The sequence below is a fragment of the Henckelia pumila genome, chromosome 1, assembly GCF_033568475.1.
Source record: "Henckelia pumila isolate YLH828 chromosome 1, ASM3356847v2, whole genome shotgun sequence".
In the NCBI taxonomy this organism is placed as follows: Eukaryota; Viridiplantae; Streptophyta; class Magnoliopsida; order Lamiales; family Gesneriaceae; genus Henckelia; species Henckelia pumila.
The window spans coordinates 42508259-42521826 of NC_133120.1; positions in this window are offsets into that span (position 1 = coordinate 42508259).

Here is a 13568-nt window from a genome sequence, read left to right on the forward strand (position 1 = left end):
AACCGAAAAGAAAAGAAAAATGAAGGAGATAAAAAGAAGATGGAATGAGTGGAGCTTCATGGTTTCGGAAATAGTTAAAACTTCTTATATTTTGATGTAACTTAAACTGCTATCTACATAAATGCTTATAACTGCTTTATTATGTTTATATTTGAGAAGTTTAGAACTGTTGTTTATCTCTTAATTTGTAGAAGGAGTTCATAAGTTTTGTCATCACCAAAAAGGGAGAAATTGTTGGATCCTTAGTTTTGGTGATTACAAAATGTACTTCCAAGCATTGTAAAACAGGTAGAAGATCTTCAACTGCTCGGAATTGCTCAAAGACTCGAGAATAATATTCGAACTACTTGAATAATCTTCAACTTCTCTAAGAAGACTCATTGAACTATTTAAAGTTCTCGAGAAAAGCTTTTGAAGTTGAGGTGTTCTGGAGAGACACTTCCAAGTTTTGAAGATTTTTCATGTGGAAAATCAAGGTTTCAACGAATGAATATTTCATGTAAAGACTTTGAGATTTGATGAAAAAGTTGTGTATTTTTTAATGAAAGGTTTAGATGCAATTCTTTAGAATATGGATGTTTTTGGATGAATTATTTTTGAATTTTTGAAGTTTTCAAGTGTACAATCAAAATTTTAAGTGTGTGAGTAAATATGTTTTAATCGGAAGTGAAAAGGATGAAGAAAGGAACCCAAATCACTTGTCTAGGGTTTTTCTCGCACCAGACAGACGCCTAAGCGCTGCCAGAAGCGCCTGGGCGCTTCCAGAATTTTTACTCTGGCGCCTAGGCGCCAGCGGGAAGCGCCTAGGCACTAGCTGTCGCGCTTGGGCGGGAATTTTCTTCCACCCTGGTGCAAAACGTTCTATCCCGGAAGTTTTAGTACGTCTTTTAGAGATCCTAAATTCATGTTTTTGATATTTTAATGTGTTTTAAGTATTTTTAAGAGTTCCTATGTAAAATGTTTCAATTTTTTAGGTCTAGAATGGAAAGAACGACTCACGTAGATCGGTATAGTTATGTACTGCATTATATGCTAGTATGTTCTCACGAAATTTATGTTCATTATGAAAGCATGAAATTTTATGATTGTAAAGATGATGTGCTCATTTTTATTTAATTAGCAAGCATGATTTTCAAGCATGAAAGGATTTTTAAGAGCATGATATGTGGAGTTTCAAGTTATTTCAAGGTTAATGATGACATGATGTTTTTAAGATATTTTTAAGTATGTTTCATGAACGATAAGAATTGTTATGAAGCAAATGTTTTATGATGAGTATGATGAAGTTATGAGAAAGTTTATGAAGAAAATGCTTATGACGATGATATTTATGATGAGAAAAGATGACAAAATTTATGATGTTACGATGATGCATGAAAAATATTTTGATGTCGTATATGCTTTTGTGATGGAAATACGGGACTGGTACTCCTGATTGAGCCCCGGAGGGGCCTTTTCAAATATGTGCTCATGAGACGGAATGTTAGGACTGGCGCCCTGGAATGAGCCCCAGGGAAGACCTTTCCAAAGAATGAAAGTTTAAATGGTTGATGCCATATGGTGTTGTACAACAAATCCGTGATCACGGGAAGCAATGATGTGCTCATAATGATGGTTGCCACAATTTCATGTATCTCATCACCCTTATATGACAAGTTTTTACTATATGTTTATGTTATGCCATTTCTTTAAGTTTTATATTTTTCCTATGCGATATATGTATGTATATTCTTGTTGAGACTTTAGACTCACTATGGTTGATTGGTGCAGTTAGATTTGAGATGTAAAGTTATTAAATGCTTTGTTGGAAAGGCTGAAGAGCTCAAGAGGCGAAGACATTGCATGGCACAACCGTTTCGAATCACCTATGTTTTTAAAGCGAGAAGAATTTTCTTATATTTATTTCTCTTTCGTTATTACACTAGATTGATGCACGACCTTTATGAGTCAATATAGAAGAAAAGTTTTGAGTTTGTATTTTCATTAATGACAGCCTCGTGATGATGGATTTTAATGATTTAAAGTTTGTAATATATATGTTGTTTAGTTCAGTATGATAGTTTTATGCTTCGTACCACGAATGTTTTAAAAAGTATTTTTCGCACTACGTTTATTTTATTAAAACTCATAGTTCACCTGTTTTCCTAAGATTTTAATTCTCGGTTCAGGTTTTCTATGTAAGTAGTAGTTTTTGGAGTGACCGTATATGAGCCGATCATTGTCCGTAGTGTTGCATCTTTGTTTCAAATATTTTATGTACATTAGAGTCATTAGGATTTTAAGTGTTATTTACATAGATTTTAATTTCAAGCACGATTTACTGAACTTACAAACACAATGCAAGCCCTGCACTTTTATATTTGAAAAAATTTCCCCACACTTTTCCGCATCTATATTTTTGTAAATGTTTAAAAATACGGGACGTCACACTTAAGTTGTGGTGGATACTAGGTGTAATAGCCCAATTCCATTTTACAAGATTAATTTACTAATAATGTTTAGATTTAATAAAGCATGTTAAGGGATTTTATTATAATTTAACGGACCAAGTATTCGGGTCCAAAACACCCGAAAAATGCTTAATGGGATTAAATTGGGCTCGGGAAGTTCGGAGGGTCCGAACCAGATCGGAGCCATCGTTGGAGTTCGGAAGCTATGGGGCAGATCGGAGCATCCGATCGTAGTGCCATGCACGTGTCAACAAAAATTGAAAACATAGCTACATGCATGGGATCGAAGCATACGATCTTGACCGATCGGAACGTGGCATCATGCATAGATCGGAGCGTCCGATCTAGGGATCGGAGCATCCGATCTCCACCTTTAAATAAGGGTCCGAGGCTCTCATTTGATTGCCAATTCCGAAACCTCTCCTCTCCCTTATTTCTCTAATTTAAGGGCTTCGGGACTCTTTATTTAAGAGTTGGAGTGGGTAGTAGTATTTTTATAGTTAACGGACAGTGTCCGTAGTAGTGGCCAAGCGGCGGAGCTCTAGCGAGGTGTTCAGGAGTCGTAGCAAGGTTGTGCCCAAACTTTGGGGCATTCGACATCAGCGGGCTGATGACGGACGAAGGTATAGCTCTGGGTCCTTATAAAAAATAGGGAGTATGCTATAGTTTAATTATGGTTTTTTGAGCATTATAGGTGTTGTTTGACATGCTAGTTAATGCATGGTTATTATGTATTGTAGTGCTGCATGGTAGGCTTGGAACCTAGATGGGAGCTTCTAGGATCTGTCATAGAAAGGTACGTTTGTACTGACCGAGATATCCAGGCGGGTTTGCATGATTATATGTTGCATTTATGTGATATTATGTTATGTTACTGCTTTGATATATATTATGCTGCATGAGCATATATCATATTGAGCCAGTTATCTTTTGAGATTAGCCATAGTTAAGGAGGGGCTCACCTAGATCTTATTAGGATGTTTGGACACTGAGAGTCATGTCAATAAGTGGGTTGCACCTAATCTAGTGATCCAGGGATACACATCCAGTTAGGAATGAGTGGCGTATCCCGTGCTTTGATTTGCAGTTTGGTACCGCTCATTACCTAGGCGCCTCCTGAGCCGATTGTCAGTATATTTTTCCCAAATATGATTACACTGTCATTTCATTTGCATGCATCATATTTGTATGTTTACCCGTACTAGCGTCGCTCACGTCCATATTGTGAGACATCGGTTCTAAACAACTAATCTTGGATTAAACAACAATTAAGCATACAAGATCAAGATTAAAAACAATAAAATATTTTTTTAATAAAACGCCTCGCGCTCGCGCGAGATGAACATCTCGCGCGTGCGCATGCTAAACTTCCAGAGCCCCAACAGAAGGCTCGCGCCCGTGCGAGATAGATTCTCGCTCGCGTGCGGGCCACCATTCTAGAGCCCCTGGAAATGCTGCCCACGCTCTCGCGAGATGCCATCTCACCCGCGCGCGGGTAGCCTTGTAGGAAAACACAACATGCTTTCAAGACAACATAATCAAATCAAACGAATGATATGCATGTCTTTAAAATAGGGATATCAACTCTGATAAATGAGGGATTGCTGCTATGCTTTTGAGATCCCGAGGATGAGATCATGTAACAACTCACCGACTCTCCCAATCGAGCTGGTGCCACGTATCCCACTCCCCTATACTTTGGTGCGACTATAAGGATTATGCTGACACTAGACGAACCTCTACGCCTAGGCCACTCGCTTAAAGCCCCCAAAACATATAACATAAAAATGGATGTTCTGCCCACTGAAATCAAAGGTTTGGCTCAAGATGAATGCATAAGAAACATAAAACATTAAGCCACATAACAAAAGTTCAATCAACAACAAAATACAAGTTCCACATGCTAGAACAAGTATTGATGCAAGTATGTGATTTTAAGGGAAACTCGAGAACCAACTGTCCCGAGTATGCTATCCCGCTAACGATTACTGCTTTTACCTTTCAATGCAAGTAGCTCCAACTCTGGATAAGCTACAACAAAAGGTCAACAACTGTTCAAGGTAATCATTTTACTGTTCTTTGTCCAACTCTTTGACGATCAAATGCTGTCAACACCGAGCTCTAAAACTCCAAATGAATCTGTACGGAGACAAAAGATGATCAACACCGATGATCAAACTCAATAGCCAAGTTTCAACAACTCAAAACGGTTCGAAATCCCAAAACTCAAACCGGCGGCATAACGGCTATAACTGATCAAACCGGAAACACAAACAGCAGTATAACAACGATACTAACTCATAACAATCCTAATACAACAAAAATACATCAAACCCATAAAATTTCAAACTCCAAATTTTCGAATAAACATCCAAAATTAATAACAATTTCGAACGTCGCTCTTTTTCAAAACCGACAGATAATAAACGATCAGAACTCTTTGCCAAGAACAAAATACTCGAAACTCAATCGAATCTAACAACATCCAAAAAATATAATGTATCTGATCGTAGAAAAACTTATGATATAACGAAGCTCTTGCTGCAGTGATCGCAAATCTGCCTTCAGAAATAAATTCCAACGGACGGATCGAGCTTGGACTGAATTCTGAAATCTTGAGAAAGCTATGGGGCGTTTCAATGGAGTCTAGGCGGCCAAGGGAGGAAGATGAGTGGAGAAAGTCAAACAATGTGTAGATAGTATATAAAATCCATTATTTACGTTTTAGTCCCTGAAATTTCCAAAATTTGCAAAATAGACCCGGATCAAAATCAAGTCGGCTCTTGAACTCTGTAATATCCGATTAACTCAAATAAGCTCATTAAAGATAAAATCGGGGCATTACACATATTCTTTTCATTGGACACCCTATTTGAGGGGCAGTTTGCAGGGGTTCACCAGATGACTGGAGATTAGTCAGGTGTCCAGGGCATGACTGTGGAGTCCAACTAGGGTATTATTTATTCTGTCCTTAGTTATTCAATTTGGTTGTATCTTATTGGGTTTTTTTACCGGTTGTATTCTTCCAGGTATTTGAGATTTATTAAGTTTTAGCTGATTTATTTTGATTATATTTATTTAAGCTTAACTGCATGCTTAATCTTTGATTATTAGGTGATTTCGGGAAGCATGCAATAAGATTATTTGGGACTTAGTATTGATATTTGGGTTATCCCTGTAGATTACAAGTCAGATTCAATGACAATAGCAGTATCAGGAATTGGAATAGCAGGATACCTAGGCTTTTTCAAGATCGTCATTGCCAAGGTTGGCATTAGAGTTTCGTATTATGAGGATCCCAGTGGGATGTAGCTGGAAGAGAAGATCCAGTTTTTAACGCCAGTCACTTCTCGAGATTGGTTGGAGCGCATGGTGTATGACTACCAATCCGGCTTTAACCAAAGGATTATTCTTCACTAGTACTTGGAGAGATTGTTAAAAGATCCTACCGCAGAATGGACCATTTAATTGGTAATTTTCGGTAGTGAGATTAAATCTTTTAGATCTTGAGAGAAAGAAGGTCTGCTGACATGCCTGTATTGATTCTTTTGTGTGTAGCAGACGGGAAACCTCATGTTTAAGATCAGAAAACGGAATGAAATATTTCCGCATATAGTCAGATTGTAAGATAATCGTTGTATTGGGTTTTAAATACTGTATTAAGTTTTGTTGTAAACAATATTTCAGTTGTAAGTATTTGAATTAGATGTATTACTGATTCTAGACATTTTGATGTATCCATTATCATTTTATTGTACATATTTCGATGTAATTGGATGTAGTTGTTTATTACATGGGATTGTAATAAAGATTGTATAGAACCTGGGTTAGTAGTTCAAGTATTGTAATTGTAATCTTTGGGATTATCTTGTTATTATTGAATAAAGGATTAGTCATTTGTTTAAACATGTATATAATTAAGATTGAATTATGCATATTCCCAGTTGAATAGTTCTAGATGCATTTCCTAGAATATTCTAACGAGACTTAGTGTTTGCCAAGGAAGATGTGTTTTCATCAGGGGCACAGTAATAAATTATACCAAGTGATGTGGACTGTTTAGATATATGACTTGTAATGCCCCGATTTTATTATAACTGAGTTTAATTGAGATAATCAGAGTTTTCAGTAATTGAGGGCCGTTTTGATTTTCGCAGGTGTTAGTTTGAAACTTTGAAGAGTTAGGGGACCGAAATGCAAAAGTTGGATTTTTATATATGTATATTATCCTTGCAAGTGGCCAATCACATCACTTCATCCTTCACTCTCCCCTTTCCTCCTCCATTCGTACGTACTGAAGCGAGGAAGCCATGGAAGCTTTTCAAGCTTTTTTTTCCGTTCGATTCGCACGATCCGTCCGTAAGATTTTGATTCCGAGTTGAGATTCACGATCACCGCATCGAGGGCTTCGTTTTGACGTAAGTTTTTCTACGATCCTCAAAATTTGATTTTTGTTGGGTTGTCAGAATTTGATAATCTTGGAGTATGTTGTTCTTGAGCTAGCATAGATCGTGTATTCGAAGTCGGTTTGGAAAAAAAACGAAGTTTGGATTTTATATGAATTTTGAGGCATATTTCGAAAATGGGGTTTTGGATTTTGGTTGGATTTTGGTTGCTTTAATGGATTGAAGGATGATATGAGTTGATCGGAGTTGATTGATGTTGTTGTTGATTTTTGGTTTGACCGTTTATAGCCATTATGCCGTCGAAATCGAGTTTGGATTATCGGTTGTTTTGTTTTGGTTTGATTCCGGATTTGATTGAATTGGTAGATTGATATCGAATCCATATATTCTTCATTTTCAGATTTGGATTGGAGTTTCGGGTTTGGATCGAACTTGGGAGTTGATTCGAGTTGAGAATTGAAGACGGTATATTGATTGAGTTTCTTTGTTTCGATTTGTTGTGATTCGATTGATTGTTTATTTGAGTTCGTTGTTATTTTCAGATTTGAATCCTCGACGGACTTGAAAGGTAAAAGACGACATTGAATCGAATGGAGTTGAATACTCGAGTTCGAATTGATTCTCGAGTCCCAAAAATCACATATTGCATGTTATTTGCTTGTGTGAACTTGATTGATTATTTGTTTACACTTGCATTCATATTGAGCCGATTATTCGATTTATTTTGAAGATAGACGATTTAGGGAGCTATATTTAAGTGGCTTTGGATTTCGAATTTTTCCAAGTGCCAGAATACTTCTTATAGTTGCTCTGAAGTCTAGGGGTTTGAGTTGTACGACATCCACCCACCCCGAAAGGGTGTGTAGGTGTGTTGTTGTAACGACTTGGCCCCGGGATCCCAACTGAGTACCGATCGATATTTCGATTATCTGACTTTGATAATCCCGAGTTTTTAAGTCATGCATACATTCATTCTCATTTTTGAATTGTTATTGATTGATACTTTTCGATATGAGATGTTTATCTGATATTGCATGTCTGTCCCTTTTACTTAGAAATTATATTTCTAACCGGTTTATCCGGCTGTTATTTTTGTTTTTATGTGTACTTGGCAACAGGAGGATCATGAGCTAGACCAAGTCGTTTGGGTTAGCTCGGGGTGAGATGATAGAAGTGAGACACCGCATTGTAGGGTCGAGTTTGTTGAACCTGTATTAGTTTTGTTGAGTCGCTTGAACTCTATTATCGAACTCTACTTAGTGTTGTATTTTGGAAGCACTTAGAAATGGTTCCATGATCTAATTATTGATTTGTATTGTGCCTTTGAGATTAGAATTGATTGGATTGTGTTTGGTTTGATTTTTCCAGGTTCTGCTCGGCCTCTGCCCGTTTGGCCTGTGCGCGGGCAAGGCATGACCTCGCGCGCATGCGCGAGCATTTCCGCGAGCCTTTGCCCGCGTAGCCTGCGCGCGCGCGAGCATTTGATTCGTTTTCCGCGGCTCTTGGTGTTCGATTTTGTTTATTTATTCGAGATTAGTAGATTAAAAACGAGGTCTCACATTAAGTGGTATCAGAGACATAAGATTCTTGGATTTGAACTAGAGTGAGCGGGGTAGATCGAGTCCGCATGAATTGAATCCTCGCATGTGATTGATTTATTTAAATGATTATTTTAAATACGTGCGAGCATGCTTTATTGATTCGTGAATTAATTGAATTACATGAGTTGTGATTTAATTTATAAAGCATGAATTATGCGATATTTATCTGCCTTGTGCTATTATCTGTTCACGTATATCATTGAGATTCATGAGTACTCAGAACAGAGTTTTGGAAACCGAGGTTATGAGATTGAGATTGAGTTTGAGATATTGTGTCCTAACCCTTTGATATCAGATGGCACCTCGACGATCTATGAGGAGGAATCCACCACCTTTGACTCCTCCTTCTACTGAGAATCCGCCGCCAGTAATAACTCCTCCGAATGATCAGGATAGTACTGGAGTGGATCAGTTTGATGCAACCGCGACCCCGATGGAGACTCTGTTGAAGAGATTTTGATCTTTCCGATCGCCTACCTTGACTTGTACCGAGAACTCCATTGACTGTGAAAGTTGGCTAGATGACATCGATCAGCTCTTTGATTCCCTTGACTATAATGATGACCGCAGAATCAGGTTAGTCATTCACCAGCTGCAGGTTGTTGCCAAGAATTGGTGGACCACAACAAAGAGGGCAAATGAGAATCAAGGCATCGTTGTCACTTGGAGTTTATTCAAGACTGAGTTTTACAAGCGGCTCTTTCCTGTCTCATATCGTAAGGAAAAGGGTGCCGAGTTTGTGAATCTGAATCAAGGGAACTTGAGTATCGAGGAGTATGTGAGCAAGTTTGACAGTCTCTTGAGGTTTGCACCTCATGTTGCAGATCACGAGGAAGCCAAAGCCGATCATTTTATCAACGGCTTGAATCCAGAGATTTTTACCTTGGTCAATACCGGGATACCCAATAACTTCGCAGATGCCATGGATCAGGAAAAGGGAGCCGAAGCTGGACTTTTGATGTAACGAGGAAATCAGGTAGCTCCTCACCAACAACAGAGATCTTTTCAGAATCAGCCTGTTCAGTTTCAGCCTCAGCAGTCCCAGTATCAGTACCAACCTTCTCAGCAGTCGAATCAGTCTCAGAGGGTTGAGGGAGGAAACAGTGGCAAAAATAGGCGAGATCAGTATCGACCGAAAGTGAAGCAGTTCAAGAAGTCTGGGAGCAATTCATCGAGTTCCAGTGGCTCTAGACAGTTCAGTTCTGAGCAGAATTCAGGGTTTTGAGGAGCATCGTGCAGTAAGTGTGGAGGATGTCACCCAAGTGATCAGTTTCGAGGCGTGTTTGGTAGTTTCAATATCTGCAAGCAGCCGGGTCACTTTGCTAGAGTCTGTCCTCAGCAAGAATCCAATAGAGCTCAGAGCGGCAGTTCTTCTTGACCGCCAGCTCAGCCCGAGAGATCAGATTCTGCAGTCCATTCTTTCCATCCCCAGCAACAATCTCGTCACGGAGATAATCAGAATCAGAACCAACCTCCTCGACGGCAGACAAGGGTGTTTTCCCTGACAGAGGATCAGGCCAATGCAGTCCCGAATGATGTGATAATAGGTAACTGTTCGATTTTTGGTTATCCTGCGTATGTTTTGATTGATAAGGGTGCTTCTCACTGTTTTATTTCTGAAAGATTTGTCGTGATGCATGATTTATTTGCTGATCCATTATCTGATGTCGTTTCTATTACTTCACCTTTGGGTGGGGAGACGGTTTCGGTGAGATTAGTCTGTAACTGTGTGTTGGAATCCGAGGGGAATTCGATTGAGATTGACTGCATTGTACTTGTATTATCTGATTTTGACTGTATTGTCGGGATTGATGCTCTGACCAAGTATAGGGCGACAGTATATTGCTTTTAGAAATTGGTTCGTTTCAGACCCGAGATTGCAGATGATTGGAAGTTTTTCGGTAAGGGTTCTCGATCCAGAATTCCTTTGATTTCTGCGTTATCCATGTCTCGTTTGCTTCAGAGAGGAGCAGAAGGATTCCTGATTTATGCAGTAGATGTTCAGAGGTCTAGTCCTGAGTTCACTGAGATACCGGTGGTTAGCGAATTTCCTGATGTATTTCCAGACGAGATTCCTGGTTTGCCGCCGATTCGAGAGATCGAATTCAACATTGAACTTGCACCAGGTACTCAGCCTATTTCGAAAGCACCTTATCAAATGGCTCCGTTAGAACTGAAAGAGTTGAAGGAGCAGTTAGAAGATCTGATTGCCAAGGGATACATCCAACCTAGCGTATTGCCTTGGGGTGCTCCAGTACTCTTAGTGAGGAAGAAAGACGGTTCAATGCGACTCTGCATCGACTATCACCAGTTGAATCAAGCGACGGTCAAGAACAAGTATCCTCTACCTAGAATCGACGATCTTTTTGATCAACTGCAGGGTTCTTCAGTGTATTTGAAGATAGATCTGAGATCAGGGTACCATCAGCTGAGAGTTCGCGACGAGGATATGCCTAAGATAGCTTTTAAAACCAGATATGGGCATTTCGAGTTCATAGTCATGCCGTTTGGTTTGACCAATGCTCCAGCAGTTTTTATGGAACTGATGAATCGTATCTTTTAGCGGTATTTGGATGAGTTCGTCATTATCTTCATTGACGACATTCTGATCTATTCGAAGAACCGTTCTGACCATGCAGAGCATTTGAGGATTGTATTGCAGACTTTGCGAGCCGAACAGTTGTATGCTAAGCTATCGAAGTGCGAGTTCTGGTTGGACCGAGTTGTTTTTCTAGGCCACATTGTATCAGGAGATGGAATTTTTGTTGACCCCAGTAAGATTGAGGCAGTTATGAATTGGCCGAGATCGACATCAGTGCCAGAGATCCGAAGCTTCATGGGTTTAGCAGGGCATTATCGCCGATTTATCGAGGGTTTCTCTTCCATTGCTAAGCCGATTACTCAGTTGACCCAGAAGAATGAACCGTTTGTTTGGTCCGAGGTGTGCGAGGCCAGTTTCATAGAGCTAAAGAAGAGATTGACCAGCGCTCCGATCTTGTCTATTCCATCAGGTACGGGAGGTTTTTCCGTTTACTGTGATGCTTCTCACCGAGGTCTTGGATGCATTCTTATGCAGAGGAAGCACGTCATAGCTTATGCTTCGAGGCAGTTGAAGCCGCACGAGACTCGTTATCCGATCCATGATCTTGAGCTTGCTGCGATCGTTTTCGCTTTGAACACCTGGCACCATTATCTTTATGGCGAGTCGTTTGAGATATTTTCTGACCATAAGAGCCTGAAATACTTGTTTTCCCAGTCCGAGCTAAACATGAGACAGAGGAGATGGATGGATTTGCTTAAGGACTTCGACTGTGAGATCAAGTATTATCCTGGAAAGTCGAATTCAGCTGCAGAAGCTCTTAGTCGGAAGCTTTGTTCCTTATCTCTTACTACGATTGGTGTCTCTCAGTTGATTGAAGACTGTTGTACTTCTGGTTTGGAGTTTGAGGCTGATAGGAGATCCATCAGAGTTTTTGAAATTCAGGTCGAACCAGAGTTGTTTCAATTGATTAAAGAGGCTCAGAGATCTTATCCGAGCAGTCAGAGTTCAATAGAGAAGGTCAGATCAGGTCATTAGTCAGAATTTCAGGTCAGGATGATGTTTTATTCGTGAATAACCGTATTGTGGTGCCCGATGTTTCTAAATTGAGACAGCGTATTCTTCGAGAGGCGCATTGCAGTCGGTTCACTATTCATCCCGGAGGCCGGAAAATGTATAAAGACTTGAAGACTCAGTTCTGGTGGAAACAGTTGAAAGGAGTTGTCTCGAGGTTTGTGTCCCGTTGTCCGAATTGTCAACAGGTGAAAGCCGAGAGGAAGAAACCAGGTGGTTTATTGCACAGTTTTCCTGTCCCATAATGGAAGTGGGATCACATCTCTATGGACTTCATCACCAAGCTACCGCGTTCTATCAGAGGTTGTGATGCGATTTGGATAGTGATCGACCGTTTGACAAAATCTGCTTGTTTCATTCCATATCGTATGACATACCGTCACGATCAGATGGCCGAGTTGTATGTCAGAGAGGTTGTGAGATTGCATGGCATGCCAAAGTCGATAGTATCAGACAGAGATCCGAGATTCACTTCTCACTTTTGGCACAGTTTGCAGGAGGCATTGGGTACTCGTTTGCACTTGAGCACAGCGTATCACCCGCAGACCGACGGTCAGTGCGAGCGTACGATCCAGACTTTGGAGGATATGCCTCGCGCGGTAGTGCTTGACTTTAGCTCAGGTTGGCAGGATTCTTTGCCTCTAGTGGAGTTTTCGTACAACAACAGCTTCCAAGCGAGTATTGGCATGGCACCTTTTGAAACTTTGTACGGGAAGAAGTGCAGATCTCCGTTGTTTTGGGATAAGATTTCAGAATCACCTGAGTTGGGTCCAGATATGATTCGCGGCATGGCAGAACAGGTAAAGTTGTTTCAAATCATAATGAAGGCAACCCAAGATCGACAGGCCAAGTATGCGAATGTCAAACGTAGACCACTGTGTTTTGATCTGGGAGACTGTGTGTATCAGAAGATTTCTCCTTTCCGAGGCACTGTCAGATTTGGGAAAAGAGGAAAATTGTCTCCAAGGTTCATTGGTCCATATGAAATTCTGGAGAAGATAGACGATATTGCCTATAGGACTGCTCTTCCTCCATCTCTTTCAGGCATCCACGATGTGTTTTACGTTTCGATGTTGCGGAAATACCACCCGGATCCGTCCCATGTTCTTCAGCCAGACAAGGCCGAACTGGATGAGACTCTGAGTTACTTCGAGCGACCGATTCAGATTCTTGACAGAAAAGAGAAGTAGCTCAGAAACAAGTCGATTCCGTTGGTGAAGATTCAGTGGAGTCATCATGGAGTTGAAGAAGCAACTTGGGAGACCGAATCTAATATGAGGCAGCAATTTCCAGAATTTTTCGATTGAGGTGAGTTCGTCTTCAGTGTGATTCTTTCTTGTTCATTATGAGATCTGTCAGATTTTGAGGACGAAATCGAATCTTAGAGGGGGAGAATTGTAATGCCCCGATTTTATTATAACTGAGTTTAATTGAGATAATCAGAGTTTTCAGTAATTGAGGGCCGTTTTGATATTCGCAGGGGTTAGTTTGCAACTTT